Below are 15,997 nucleotides of genomic sequence, written 5' to 3' on the forward strand. Positions count from 1 at the left end.
TAAGAGCTGGGAAGCAGGTGGCACTGACGGGCCTGCGCCACTCTGCGCCCATCCTGGGTGCGCTAGGACCCACCCTGCCAGTCTCCCTGCTCTGTCCCCCTGCTCCTGGAGCCAAGGGCAGAAGACATTCCCTGTGGCTTCCGTGCCCTCTTGGTGGATAAGACGAGCCCTCAGAAACGAGCAGAGCTGGGAAGATGCAGGCGTACACGGCGAGGACACCGCCTGGACAGCAAACCCCAACCTCTTAACTCATCCTGGCTCCGAACCGCCAATCAAAGGCCTGCGCAGACACTGAACGTGGAGAAAAGAAAAACCTCAGGACACTGACCTGTGCTGGAGGCCTCGCTGTCTTCAGCACCGAGGTTCAGGAACCCAATGTCCGCTCCCTGGAAGAAAAACGTACCACGTTAGCTGAGCATGACTGGCCCTGAAATGCTCGGTGGGTGTTAGCAGTGTCCGCGTGGAAGACTCGTGCGCTTGTGAATAGACATAAAAATTGCTCTGGGAGCCTGGCCTTCTGGTTACTCTGCCAGACGTTGAGGACGGCACAGATAGGATGCTTCAAAATGCAGAGAGGGTAAATGTAACAAAGGCAATTTGCCAGAAAAATTTGTTAGTGATTTACAATGTTATCCCTGATGAAGTTTTCACATGCTCCAAAACTGAATTGGATGGAAGGGTTGGATGTTCACATGACCTTTGATAGTTTATAAAAGATGTTCACCTGTATCATTTGACCCCCAAGGTCCCCTGGGAGGAAGGGGAGGGGGCTGAGCCAACCCCCTGACCGAGGGTGCCCCAGAGTGCCCAGCTCATCGGGGGTTTGCCTGAAGCATGTGATCAACTAAATGCAATGTGGGATCCTGGAGGGGGTCTTGGGGCAGGAAAAAGACATTAGGGAAAACTAGTGAAACCTGAATACAGAGTAGATTGAGGTCGCAGAAATGTACCCACGTCCACCACTTGGTTGTCACAAACACACTGCTTATGAATGACGTGACCACTGGGAGAAATTAGGTGATGGGTAGACAGGAACTCTCATTGAAACACCTCTAAAATTCTAAAATTATTCTAAAATGTTTATTTTTTAAAAACTCGGTTAAAAGATTTAGGGAAAGAGGGGCTTCCCTGGTGGCGCAGTGGTTGAGAGTCTGCCTGCCGATGCAGGGGATGCAGGTTTGTGCCCCGGTCCGGGAGGATCCCACATGCCGCGGAGCGGCTAGGCCGGTGAGCCATGGCCGCTGAGCCTGCGCGTCCAGAGCCTGTGCTCCGCAACGGGAGAGGCCACAACAGTGAGAGGCCCGCGTACCGCAAAAAAAAAAAAAAAAAAAAAATTTAGGGAGAGAATTCCCTGGCAGTCCAGTGGTTAGGGCTCCACACTCCCAATGCAGGGGGCATGGGTTCGATCCCTGGTCGGGGAACTAAGATCCCACATTCTTCACGGCATGGCCAAAAAATAAATAAATAAATTTTAAAAAATATATAAAAATTTAGGGAATCCTCTTGCACTGTTGGTGGGAATGTAAATTGGTACAACCACTATGGAGAACAGTGTGGAGGTTCCTCAAACAATTAAAAATAGCGTTGTCATATGATCCAGGAATCCCACTCCTGGGCATTTATCCGAAGAAAACTCTAATTTGAAAAGATACGTGCACCCAAACATTCATAGCACTATTTACATTAGCCAAGACATGGAAACAACCTACATGTCCACTGACAGATAAATGGATAAAGAAGATGTGGTACATATATACAATGGAATACTACTCAGCCATAAAAACGAACAAAATAATGCCATCTGCAGCAACATGTATGGACCTAGAGATTATTATACTAAGTGAAGTAAGTCAGAAAGAGAAAAATACCATATGATGTCACTTATATGTGGAATCTAAAATATGGCACAAATGAACTTATTTACAAAACAGAAAGAGACTCAGATTTCAAAAACAAACTTTTGGTTTGTTTACCAAAGGGGAAAGGTGGGGAGGAGGGATAAATTAGGAGGTTGGGATTAACATACGCACACTACTACATATAAAATAGATAACCAACAAGGACCTACTGTATAGCACAAGGAACTCTACTCAATACTCTGTAATAACCTACACGGGAAAAGAATCTGAAAAAGAATAGATACATGTATATGTATAACTGAACCACTTTGCTGTACACCTGAAACTAACATAACATTGTAAATCAACTATACCCCAATATGAAAATTTAAAGTTAAAAATGATTTTTAAAAAGGGGGGGCTTCCCTGGTGGCACAGTGGATAAGAATCTGCCTGCCAATGCAAGGGACAGGTTTGATCCCTGGTCCGGGAAGATCCCACATGCCGCAGAGCAGCTAAGCCCATGTACCACAAGTACTGAGCCTGCGCTCTAGAGCCTGTGAGCCACAACTACTGAGCCTACATGCCACAACTACTGAAGCCTGCATGCCTAGAGCCCATGCTCCACAACAAGAGATGCCACTGCAATGAGAAGCCCGCACACCGCGATGAAGAGTAGCCCCTGCTTGCTGCAACTAGAGAAAGCCCGCGTGCAGCAACGAAGACCCAACACAGCCAAAAATAAATAAAATTTTTAAATTTTCAAAAATGATTAAAAAATTAAAATTTAAATGCTGGTTCCCTTTCTCTGAATTGAGGCTAATTTGTTGCCAATCAAAGGCCAGGATGGAGAACCGACATCCCCACCGTCACCGGCAGGTGGCGCTGTGGCCTCAGGAACGCCCTCTGGGCTCCAGGAGCAGCTAGAATCTCCTCCAGAAGCAGGATCTGCTCTACCGGGCCCGCCGCCTAGGATTGAACTGCTCTGGCCACTGAGGCCAGAGGGGTGCCCTGGAGAGCGCGGAGAGCCAGGCAGCAGTGGACCGCAGGGATGAGAGATGCGAGGGCCAGAGCAACATGCCCACAGACCTGGAGGCCAAGACTCGCCTCAACGTTGCAGGGACCGTCTATGCCTCCGATCCTTCAACTTTTTGTTTTTTGAATCAATGAAAGACTCACAACAAGTTGGAAACTAGTACAGAGGGGTCCCGGGTACCCTTCACCCAGCCCCCCAGTGGCGGCTCCTTACGCAACTAGGGGACATTAGCCAAACCTGGAGACGGTGACTGATAAACCAGGCACCTTTTTTTTCAGTCTTATTGAGATATAATTCTCAGGCCACACAATTTGCATAAAGTGGAAAATTCAGTGGTCTTTCTGTACATTCACAAAGTTGTGTGACCATCACCGCAATCAATCTTTGAACATTCTCATCACCCCAAGAGGAGACCCCGTCCCCATGAGCAGTCACCCCCCTCCCCCTCCCCAGCCCCTGACAACCAGGAACCTACTCTCTGTGTCTGTGGATCTGCCTGTCCTGGATGTTTCCCATCAATGGAATCACACCCTGTGGGTCCTGTGTCTGGCTTCTCTCACTGAGCATCGTGTTCTCGGGGTCCATCCACGTGGTAGCGAGTGTCAGGGCTTCACCCCTTTTCACCGCTGAGTGATGCTCCCCTGTGTGGAGGGGCACAGTGGGTGTATCCATCGTCCACTGATGGACATTCGGGCTGTTTCCACTTCGGGCTACTGTGAATCACACTGCTATGAACATGGGCAGCTTATGAATCATTGTTGAGATGGTGTCTCTCCCTCTCTGCCCTCACATCTACCATCTGCAAATCCCCCCAGGCCCCAGCCCTCTAATGTCCGCTGCTGGCTGTCCTCTAGTCCTTGGAGCTGGACTTGGGCAGTGAGGTGACCACCACAGAGCCTCCACCCCGGCTGTGCTCAGTCCAGACTGGCTTAGACCGGAGCAGACAAGGGCGAGGACGAAACTCGTGTCCACAGGAACACGTACCCGGGGCTCACAGACAGCAGGCTGCGAGGCACACCAGCTGGCGCCAGGCTGTCCCTGTGATCTTCATTGACCAAGATGCTAGGCTTTCACTTTCCCATCAGGGTGAACCCCGAGCCCCCCGTGAGGGGCCAGCAGTGGATCGAGGTCATCAGGAGGACCTGCTATAGAATCCGCAGAGATGGCGGCAAAATGAGAATGTGGGACCCCCTGTTCAAAAACTATTACAAATTTCAGGACGGTGACAGCAGAGCCCTGGGGTGCAGACAGGGTTGCATGAAGCTGGGCCTGCCGACCCCCTGCACACCCTGCCCTCAGAACTGCCGACAAGGCAGGGTCAGTAAATCTCAGACACAGACAACAAAAACGCCAGGTGCAAGGTGCCCAGCGCTGTGAGGGAGAAATAAATCACTGGAGGGAAGCAGACAGAACTTACAAGGGTGGTGATCAGGGGCCTGCATGGATAGGACATTCACCCACTCTTGTCATGGGCAAGACTTTTTTTCTTTTTATTTTTTGGCTGTGCCGCCCGGCTTGCAAAATCTTAGTTCCCCAACCATGGATCGAACCTGCGCCCCCAGTAGTGGAAGCGCAGAGTCCTAACCCCTGGACCACCAGGGAAGCCCCTGGGCAGCACTTCTTATGACCTGTGAGCCCCACCTCATCCACACTCTTTCCTTTTCTTTTCCTTTTTTTAAAAATTGAGACAATTCACCTACTATAAAATTCACCCTTTTGAAGCATCCAGTTCGGGCTTCCCTGATGGCGCAGTGGTTAAGAATCCACCTGCCAATGCAGGGGACACGGGTTCGAGCCCTGGTCCGGGAAGATCCCACATGCCGCGGAGCAACTAAGCCCGTGCACCACAGCTACTGAGCCTGCACTCTAGAGCCTGCGAGCCACAACTACTGAGCCCACGTGCCACAACTACTGAAGCCTGTGCACCTAGAGCCCGTGCTCTGCAACAAGAGAAGCCACCGCAATGAGAAGCCCACGCACTGCAACGAAGGGTAGCCCCCGCTCGCTGCAACTAGAGAAAGCCTGTGCATAGCAACGGAGACCCAATGCAGCCAAAAATAAATAAATAAATACATTTATAAATAAATGAAGTGTCCAGTTCAGTGTCTTTTAGGAGATTCACAGGGTTGTGGCATCATCACACTAATCCCGGGACACTGTCATCCCCCCTGAAGACACCTAGTGCCCATCAGCATCACATGGTTCAAAGCTGAGTCTCCCCTGAGCGAGGCGAGATCCCAGACCGCGGGAAGAGCGTGTGCTCTGCTCACCACGGCAGCTCACACTGCTGTTACCGCCGGCCCACAACAGGTGCTCGCTAGTTCTGGGGATTCTGCACAACCCAGTCAGTGCCAAGGGCATAGACTGGAGAGCCCTATGGATCTGGGGTGAGCGGGCCAGCCCCACACAGCTGGGTGGTGTTAGGCGAGGCCCACTCCTGTCATCAAGTTCCATGAGACTGTGACCTGCATTTTTTTGTAATTCTTTTTGCTTTAATTGAAGTATACTTGATTTACAATATCATGTTAGTTTCAGGTACACAGCATAGTACATACATACTGTGATTCAGTAATACATACACACAGACATATATATATTCTTTTTCAGATTCTTTCCCTTTATAGGTTATTACAAAATATTGAGTTCCCTATGCTATACAGTAGGTCCTTTTTGGTTGTTTATTTTATACATAGTAAGTAGTGTGTATATGTGAATCCCAACCTCCTAATTTATCCTTTCCCCCACCCACCTTTCCTCTTTGGTAACCATAAGTTTTAGAAATAAGTTCATCTGCATCCTTTTTTTTTAGATTCCACATATAAGTGATATCACATGATATTTGTCTTTCTCTGTCTGGCTTATTTCACTTAGTATGATAATCTCTAGGTTCATCCATGTTGTTACATGTTGCATTATTTCATTGTTTTTTATGACTGAGTAATATTCCATTGTGTATATGTACCACATCCTCTTTTTCAATTCCTCTGTTCACGGATATTTAGGCTGCTTCCATGTCTTGGCTATTGTAAATAGTACTGCTGTGAACACTGGGGTGCATCTGTCTTTTTTTTTTTATGTTCTTTTTAAATTTATTTATCTATTTATTTGTGGCTGTGTTGGGTCTTCGTTTCTGTGCGAGGGCTTTCTCTAGTTGTGGCGAGCGGGGGCCACTCTTCATCGTGGTGTACGGGCCTCTCACTGTTGCGGCCTCTCTTGTTGCGGAGCACAGGCTCCAGACGTGCAGGCTCAGTAGTTGTGGCTCACGGGCCTAGTTGCTCTGCGGCATGTGGGATCTTCCCAGACCAGGGCTCGAACCCTGCATTGGCAGGCAGATTCTCAACCACTGCGCCACCAGGGAAGCCCCATCTGTCTTTTTTAATAATGGTTTTCTCTGGATATATGCCCAGAAGTGGGATTGCTGGATCATATGGTAACTCTATTTTTAGTTGTTTAAGGAACCTCCATACTGTTCTCCATAGTGGCTGCACCAACTTACATTCCCACCAACAGTGTAGGAGGGTCCCCTTTTCTCCACACCCCCTCCAGTATTTATTGTTTGTAGATTTTTTGATGATGGCCATTCTGACTGGTGTGAGGTGATTCCTCATTGTAGTCTTGATTTGCATTTCTCTAATAATTAGCGACTTTGAGCATCTTTTCACGTGCCTTTTGGCCATCAACCTCCATCTTGCTAGCAGACTGTTACCTTCTCAGCGTGCATGCTCTGGTGAAGCAATCAGCTGTGTCGGAGAGGCCCACGTGGCAGGGGACTGAGGGTGGCCTCCAGCAGAGCCAAAGAACCAAGGCCCCACAGGAGCTGAATCCTGCCTACAACCATACGAACTTGGAAGCAGCAACTTCTCCAGTTGAGCCTTCATATGAGACCCCAGCCCCGGCTGACACCTTGACTGTAACCAGTGAGACAGAGGCCCTGAACAGAGGACCCAGCTAAACCAAACCCAGATTCCTGACCCAAAGAAACTGTGAAATAATAAAAGTGTGTTGTCACTAAGTTTGTAGTGATTTGTTACACAGCACTAGCTAACTAATACAATAGGAGACTATTTAAATAAATCATACAGTAGAATAATAGTTTCTGAACACATACGTGCCAGTCTCTGTGCTGAGTTATATATATATATATATATATATATATATATATACACACACACATATATATATCCACTCATTTATATATATATATATATATATATATGCTCATTTAATTATCCTAACAAATATTATAATTCACTTCTTATGAAGGAAGAAATGGAGTCACAGAGGAAGAAAATAAGTTGCTCAAGGTCACGTGTGAGCACAGCCAGGCCTTAAAGGCAGGTCGGACAGACCCCAGGCATGAATTCCTAGTCATTTCCCAATACTGGACAGGCAGATGAGAAATATTAGATAAAGGTGAAATGATAAACAAGAGCAGGGGTTACCAAGCTCTGGCCCATAGGCCAAATCTAGCCCACTGCTTCCTTTTGTAAATAAAGTTTTATTGGCACACAGCCACTCCTCTTTATTTCTGGGTCATCTGAGCCTGCTTCTGCACTACAACTGCAGAACTGGGTAGTTGCCACAGAGAGTGCAAGGCCTGCAAAGCCAAATATACACACTCTGGACTTTACAGAATTAGTTTGACAATCCCTGAACCAGAGTTAGATTCCAGAGGGCTCTGCAGGCCAGGAACAGAGAAATCTTAAAGTTTTTGAGCAGAGAGAAACACTGCAAAAACCACGGTGGTGCATCTCATGTCCTGGAATCCTCCAGCGGGGAGGTCCCAAATGTGAGGCAGTGTCACACTAACTGATTAATCATCATCTTCAAAGTTACAAAATAATAACGCTTGTGATAAAAAGAGAAACAAGGAGAAGGCACATGCAGCTTCAAGGCAAAGTCCCTAGTTGGTTCTGAGTCATGACTCTGGCGTTTCATGTCTTGCTTCAGAAGGACTTCCCTGCAACTAAGGAGCCTGCCTGCCGCAATTAAGACCTGGTGCAACCAAATAAATAAATAAATATTTTTTTTAAAAAAAGGACCTCCCTAATTCCCCAAATTTTCCTTTTAAAAATCTTTCATTTTGGAATAATTGTGGATTTAGAGAAAAGTTGCGAAGCTAGTACAGAGCGTTCCCAAACACCCCGACTCGGCTTCCCTCATGTTAACACCTTAGAGCAGAGGTCGGCCAATCTTTCCACAAAGGACCAGATGTTCACTATTCAGGATTTGTCAGCTCCAGGCTCTCTGCTGCATATTCCTGTTTGTCCGTTTCAACCCTTTAAAAATGTAAAAGGCACTCAGCTCCTAAGCTGTATAAAAATAGGCCAAGGATAAACAGTATGCTGCATCCATACAGTGGAATATTATTCAGCCTTGTAAAGGAAGGAGATTCTGACACCTGCTACAACACGGATGAAACTTGAGGGCACGATGCTCAAGGAGCCAGACAGAGAAGGACAATACTGTCTGATTCCACTCACCTGAGGTCCCTAGAGTCACATCCATAGAGACAGGAAGTAGATGGTGGGGACCAGGGGCTGGGGAGTCAGGTTTCATGGGGACAGAGCTTCAGTCTGGGAAGATGAGAAAGTTCTGGAGATAATGGTGGGATGGCTGCACAACAATGTGAAGGTGCTTAGTGCCGCTGAGCTGCACACTTAAAAATGGTGAAGATGGTAAATTTTATATTATGTATATTTTACAGAATAAAAATTAATTAATTATAATTTAAACACAGCTAATTAATACAATTTTAAAAACAGGCCAATGTAGGCTGGATTTGACCCCCAGGCTCATTTGCCAACCTCTGATGTCCATCACCACGGTATGCGTTTGTCACCACCAAGAAGCCAACATTGGTACATTACTACCAACTCCACACTTTATCCAGATGTCACCGGTTTCTCCACAAATGTCCTTCTTCAGTCCCAGAATCCCATCCAGATCCCACAGTGCATTTAGGCACCTCTCTTTTCTTGAACTGAGTTCTCTCTGGAGCCTCATTTTAGGAAAATTTAGAGCCTCCGGGTCACTCTGCAAGAAAGCTCAGATGAAGGAGGGGTGGCAATGAGGAAAGCTGGTGGTCGCCGCTCGGGGCCTGGTGTGTGCACACTGCCCTAGCGCTGTCGCGTTGGGTCACGGGAGCAGCACATCAGGTGCCAGGCGGGACCACCACCAACGCCGGCCATGTGGCCGCCCCGGAGCTCGGGAGACCTCACAGCCAGGAAGGGGCCACTGCAGCATGTCTCTCCCGCTAATCTCTGTGTGGATGGATGCAAGCTTCCAGTTCTCTGGGCACAGTCCCAGCAGTGGAACCTTGGTGTCATTTGGCAAGTCCACACTGGACTTTCTGAGGAACTGCTGGACTGTCCTCCAAAGTGGCTGCTCCATTTTTCCTTCTCGCCCCCTTCTCGGCCATGTACTCAAAAATCTTAGTATTGTTTTTATTTAATTATTTCTTTGTTTGTTTAAAATCTTTATTTTATTATTTTATTTTTATGACTTATTTTTAATTCTTATCTCATTACTTTATTTTATTTATTTATTTATTTATTTTTGCGGTACACGGGCCTCTCACTGTTGTGGCCTCTCCTGTTGCGGAGCACAGGCTCCGGATGCGCGGGCTCAGTGGCCACGGCTCACGGGCCCAGCCGCTCCGCGGCATGTGGGATCCTCCCGGACTGGGGCACGAACCCGTGTCCCCTGCATCGGCAGGCGGGCTCTCAACCACTGCGCCACCAGGGAAGCCCTATTTTATTATTTAAAAATTATTTATCTTCTTTCATTATGTATTATTTTTATTATTTAAAAATGTTTATAGCAGCACTATACACAGTAGCCAAAACATGGAAACAACCTAAATGTCCATCAACAGATGAATGGATAAAGACGATGTGGTTATATATACAATGGAATACTATTCAGCCATAAAAAAGAATGAGGGACTTCCCTGGTGGTCCAGTGGTTAAGAATCCGCCTTCCAATGCAGGGGACGCAGGTTCGATCCCTGGTCTGGGAACTAAGATCCCACAGGCCATGGGGCAATTAAGCCCGTGTGCCACGACTACAGAGCCCACGCACTCTGGAGCCTGCACAGCACAACTAGAAAGAAGCCTGCACACCACAACTAAGACCCAATGCAGGCAAAAATAAATACATAAATATTTTAAAAATAAGAAAGAAATAATGCCATTTGCAGCAACATGGATGCAACTAGAGATTATCATACTAAGTGAAGTAAGTCAGACAAAGACAAATATTATATGATATCACTTACATAAAATATGATACAAATGAACATATTTACAAAACAGAAACAGACTCACAGACAGAAACAAACTTATGGTGACCAAAAGGGATGGGGGCTGGTGGAGGGATAACTTAGCAGTATGGAATTAGCAGATACTACTACATATAAAATAGATACACAAGGACCGACTGTACAGCACAGGGAACTATATTCAGTATCTTGTAATAAAGTACAATGGAAAAGAATCTGAAGTTGTACACCTGAAACTAACACAATATTGTAAATCAACTATAGTTTAATAAGTAAAATTTAAAAAAAAAGAACAACAGTAGTATTTAGTATGTGTGAAGAACATATTTACAAAAGTGTGATTTCTGTTCACTGCACAGATTCCATGGTACATAGCCTGGTGATTTTCTGTCTTTACAAACTGTTCACTGACCTGGCAAAGAAAATTGCCTTGACATGAATAAATAAGTATTCGTTCATTAGCTGTGCTTAATTAACACAAATAAAACTGATGAACCCCCCAAATTATTTTTATCTTCTTTCATAATTATTCATTATTTTATTTTTTTCCTTATTCTATTCGTTTTATCAGAATAATTCATTATTATTTTATTATTACTACTTCATTTTATAATTATTATTGTGTGTATGGGTCTGGCCTGTCTAGTCTTGGAAGGTCAGGTAATGACTCATCGGGCAATTTTGACCGAGTGGAGGGTGGGAACTAGGAACCCTCTCCGTTTTCGTAGCGGACGGAGCTCTCTGATTTGAAGAGGTTTGCACCCGATGCGGGGTGGGTTCCTGCTTGAACACCCAAGAGGCCGACACTGACAGGAACCTCCACCCATCCAAGGTCATATGGGTGTGGCAGCCCAACCTCTTGTGTGGGGTATTCCAGGAAAATGCTTTTTCTTTCCTTTTTTTAATTGTTGTTTTTCACTTCGCACCTAATGCAATAGGAGCTGGAGACCAACCACCTGCAGTTCTTAATTCCCAATTCGCTGAGCCTGGGGTGGGGGTGGGGGGCCTCAAGCATCTCAGCAGGACCTGGATGGAAAAGCACAGGACCTTTCGCAGTGCGGCCGCAGGGAGGTGCACTGGTGTGACCGCCTCGGAGGCCAGACGTTCATCCCCGTCTCAGGGGCCTTAACTTATCCCCATCTGCAGTCGCCTTCACCACATAAGGTGACACATTCACTAGTTCTGGGGATCGGGACACGGATGTCTTTGGGGGTTCATTATTCTGCCTACTGCACACTGTAACACCCGACAATGTGAGTGAATCTAGCCCTAGAACAATGCATTTAAAAGCAGATCCCCAGGACTTCCCTGGTGGCGCAGTGGTTGAGAGTCTGCCTGCCGATGCAGGGGACGCAGGTTCGCGCCCCGGTCCGGGGAGATCCCACATGCTGCAGAGCAGCTGGGCCCGTGAGCCATGGCCACTGAGCCTGCACGTCCGGAACCTGTGCTCCGCAACGGGAGAGGTCACAACAGTGAGAGGCCCGTGTACCACAAAAAAAAAAAAAAAAAAAAAAAATCCACCTGCCAACGCAGGGGACAAGGGTTCGATCCCTGGCCCAGAAAGATCCCACATGCCGCGGAGCAACTAAGCCCATGCGCCACAAGTACTGAGCCTGCGCTCTAGAGCCTGCAAGCCACAACTACTGAAGCGCACCCGCCTAGAGCCCATGTTCCACAAGAGAAGCCACTCCAACAAGAAGCCCGTGCACTGCAACGAAGAGTAGCCCTGCTCACCGCAACTAGAGAAAGCCCACGTGCAGCAACAAAGACCCAACGCAGCCAAAAATTTTAAAAATAAATAAAATAAATAAATTCATAAACAAAAAATTAAAAAAAAATAGAAGTACTATAAAAAGCGGCCTATTAGAAGAGGGACGAATTAGGAGGGTTATACCGAGAACCAGGAACCCTGATGAGAGAAAGAAAGAAAAGGAGGGAGGGAGGAGGGAGCCCATCATAGCCCAGATGACGGCTCTGCGCTCACACTTGACCAGCCGATCATCAGGCTGTTGTGGACAGGACCCAGACACAAGCTGGGTCAATCCTGGCCAAATGGATTTTCTACGTTTCCCCCAAAGCCCCTGCCAGTATCATAACAAGATCATACCATCAGGATCAAGAGTTTCTGGCCACTCCAGCCTGGATTAACCTACTCCGGAGGCTGGGGACCATGGAGGCCCCATGAGCGGATCAGACAAGAGCCCTAATAGAATCACGCCCTGGGATTACTCCCAAATCTCACTTGGCCGATGGAAAGCATATTCTGGCCAGTGTTGAGCTGATTTCTACAAGATCGCGCCAGGCAGCAGGCAACCTCTTTCCTTCTCTCGCTGCGCGGGCCAGACTCCGCACATCAGCCTGACTCTCACCCATTCCCATCACCACTCCCCGCCTGGGAGATTCAGTGCCTTCCACCTCCTGGCGTGACACTTTCGGTGAGGCCCCTCTGCTCCACACTGCGTGGCACGCAGAGATGGGACCATAGATACGTGTCCTCCACCCACCCTGTTGCTGTCGTCAAAGCTTTGCGGGGACGAGGGTGAAAGTGGCTAAAATAAGTGGACAAAAGGCATCCCAAGTAGGGTTCCAGGAATTGCAACTCCACCCAGATTGCCCTGGGAATGGACCGTGCCCCTAATTCCTGATAAAATCACAATCTCAGTCACTCCATAGCGCATCTCTCTGTGGTGGCAGGTGGTGTGCCCTTTTATTTCTTTTAGTTTTTTAGGGACATTGGGCAACTAATGTTCCCATCCTGACTGATTTCCAGAGCTACGTTCACCTGCTGTGGCAGTGTCTCCAATGCTCCCAGCCTCCTGAGATTCACGGCCTTTCTGCAGTCTCCTCCCACTTGGTATCAGGGTCTTCGTGACCAATTCCACATGACAGCCGTGATAGCAGGTCACTTCTAAGATCAGTCATAAAAGACGTGTGGTTTCTGTCTGCTCTCAGGGAGCCGGCCACCATGTAGTGAGGAGGCTCAAGCAGCACCATGGGGGCCCATGTGGACAGGAGCCATGTAAGGGGCCATCTGGGAAGCAGCTCCTCTGGCCCCATCGAGCCTTTAGATAAGGCAGCCCCGGCTGACGTGTGCTTTACAGACTCCTGAGGGACCCCGAGCCAGAACCACCAAGTTAAGCTGTTTCCAGGTTCCAGACCCATACAAACTGAGAGAGTAAATGTTGGTTGTTTAAACTAAGTTTTTAGGGTAATTTGTTACACAGCAAGAGATGACTGATACACCTGCCATCTGGGCTGATTCACCAGACAGCTCCATGTATATTTTTTTCAACCAGTATGATTTTCTAATGGCAAGCAACTAACAGCATTGGATTTTTCATTTTCTTGTTTTCCCATCTATAGACCTGATCATCTGGGGGGACACAAGAGACTAATGGGACACAGTAAATTCAACGAGGGGAGAGCAGTAGAACAACTGGGACAAGAAAAGGAAGCCTTTGGGGTCTCACAGATCATCAAGAAATACCAGCAGCTGGTTCTGAGACTGAACAAATCCACTGCCTTGATCTGCTTCTCTCTGAAGCAGGGTCTTGCCCTCGGCCCTCCTGACGTGGGGGCGTGTCGTTCTGTGGGGGGCCGTCCTGGGCACTGTGGGGTGTGGAGCAGCATCCCTGGTCCCCACGCACTCATGCCAGGAGCCCCTCCACCAGCTGTGATAAGCACAGATGTCCCCAGGCGTGACCCAGTGTCCCCTGGGAGGCGAGATTGCCCCCAGTGGAGACCCTCTGCTCTGGCATGCCCCTCATGGGCAGGAATGGCAGGGACCCAGCACCTGGCGACAGGCAGATCCCCCCGGCCCAGGCCCCTTCTGGGAACCGAGTGGGTGGGCCCAGGAGGTCTGAGCCCCCTTCCCTTCCCACAGCGACATCCCACCAGCGTGTGGCAGGCGCACCTTGCCTCACTGGAGGCTCGATATAGACACTCTCTGCAGTTATCACCCCAGCCTTCACTCATCACCACAGCAACCATCTAAATGTGTCACCCTGAGGAGCTCTGATTGCATGAAGTGGGAGGAGAAGCCTGGGGGTGGGGGACGGCAGCCTGAGCCTCACCACCTGAGCTCCTGAGCCCCGGCAGAGACTCGCGGGGAGGCACCCGGGGCAAACACGCTGCTCCAAAGCCACGGGACTGAACAGATCAGGGGCCAGCACACCCCAATCAGACAGGACAAAAAAGGTCCTGGCATGCTTGACCCAGGGGTTAAAGGTCTCTGAGGGCTCAGCAGAAAGCGGGAAAGGAGGCTGCTGCCTTCAGCTCTGTGTCCTGGTGCCTTAGAGACTCCCAACCCTCCTCCATGTAACACAAGGTGGGGTCTCCTTGCTTTTTACCATCTGACCCCCGGGGGTTGATTCTGCTTCTTGATGTGAGCAGGGAACAGATTTAATATTTCCCCAAATAATTAATATAGGGTCTCCCCCGTCAGCCCTGCTGACACTGGTCGGGTCCTCCTCTGTGGGGGGCCGTCCTGGGTGCTGTAGAGGTACAGCAGCAGCCCTGCCCCCATCCACTTGAGGGCCAGGGCACCCCCAGTGTGACAACCACAGACGTCCCCAGACCTCTCCCACTGTCCCCCTGGGGTCCAGATCACCCCACTATGCTAGGCAGCAATCATCAGACCCCCCCCCAACCTGGTGCTGTACTGTATGGGGGAACGGGCGACTGCTTTGGGAAGAGGACCAATTTCCAACAGAAAAAAAAAAACAAAACCATGTACACACAGATTTCGTTTTCCACTCAAAATTAAAATAGCTTCACTCAGTCCCCCGGAAGGGGGTGGGTGAGGATAGATATTACTGCATCTGAGAGGCAGCATGGGCGGCGTTCAGTCCCACCTTCATGACTGACTAAGGCCCGCCTGTGCCTCAATTTCCAAATCTGTGACATGGCAATGACGTCAGCACCCCACACCTGAGCAGGTTGGTTTTTTCAGGTTAAATAAGTGAACATCTATAAAATGCAGAAATCAGTGCCTGGCATATTGTTAATAGCATATAACTTCTTTATTAGTAGGACTTCTTCATAACATTAGAACATCTATTAACTGCTTTGTTGACAAGGCCAGGGCTCAGCAAAGTGTTTCTGTGAAGGGCCAGTGGCAAATACTTTGGGCCACTGTCGCTACTACTGGACTTGGTCAGTCATCGACCAGTGGGTGAGGCTCTGTGCCGACAAACATTTACAAACCCAGGTGGCTTGGATCCGGCCCAGAGGCTGTAGCTTGCGAGCCCCAGACTGGACGATGCTCTATGACGAGATGGCACCAGTGCTCACACGGAGGCACCGCTGCAGAGGGAAACGAGATCCCGGGTCCTAACCAGAAGGACCCCGCTGCCCCTCACCATCACCCAGCAAGATCATCCCAGGCCATCTGCAACACGAAACCTCACCACCACAGAGGCATCATTTCTCTTAGATTCAGAGAAGGGGCTGTTGCTTCCCCATCACCTTGAAAAAAAGTCATGGGCCGACTTCTGTTAGCAAATACCTCCTCTTTATCAACCTTGGCTGCAAAAGGCATCCAAAATATCTCGACTTGGTGAGCAAAATATTTTCTTATCATTCTAGATAGGGCAGTTTACCATCTGCAAAATCGCCACCGGTAACGGCCCCAAGTAATCCTTCCCTAGAGGGAGAAATGGTTACTGGGGACAGAGAGTCTGAGAAAACCTCTAGAAGATGTGACGGTGTCCTGTGGATCCTGCATGTGTCCTGAGGCAGAAAAGGGGCATCAGGGGAAAATGAAAGAAATCCAAATGAAGTATGGACTTTAGTTAATAATGACATATCAGTATTGGTTTCTTAATCGGGACAAATGTACCA

General features: G+C 48.4%; 1 protein-coding gene across 1 annotated transcript in view; it reads right to left on the reverse strand.

The window, feature by feature from the left end:
* GNG7 (G protein subunit gamma 7) overlaps window positions 1-15,997 on the reverse strand; it is a 158,224-nt gene that overhangs the window by 108,828 nt on the left and 33,399 nt on the right. Inside the window, exon 2 of the mRNA XM_060094717.1 lies at window positions 329-386. The gene's annotated coding sequence lies outside the window, so the exon portion shown is untranslated. The remainder of the gene's footprint in view (window positions 1-328; window positions 387-15,997) is intronic.

This window comes from Mesoplodon densirostris, chromosome 3 (genome assembly GCF_025265405.1).
Source record: "Mesoplodon densirostris isolate mMesDen1 chromosome 3, mMesDen1 primary haplotype, whole genome shotgun sequence".
NCBI classification, from domain to species: Eukaryota; Metazoa; Chordata; class Mammalia; order Artiodactyla; family Ziphiidae; genus Mesoplodon; species Mesoplodon densirostris.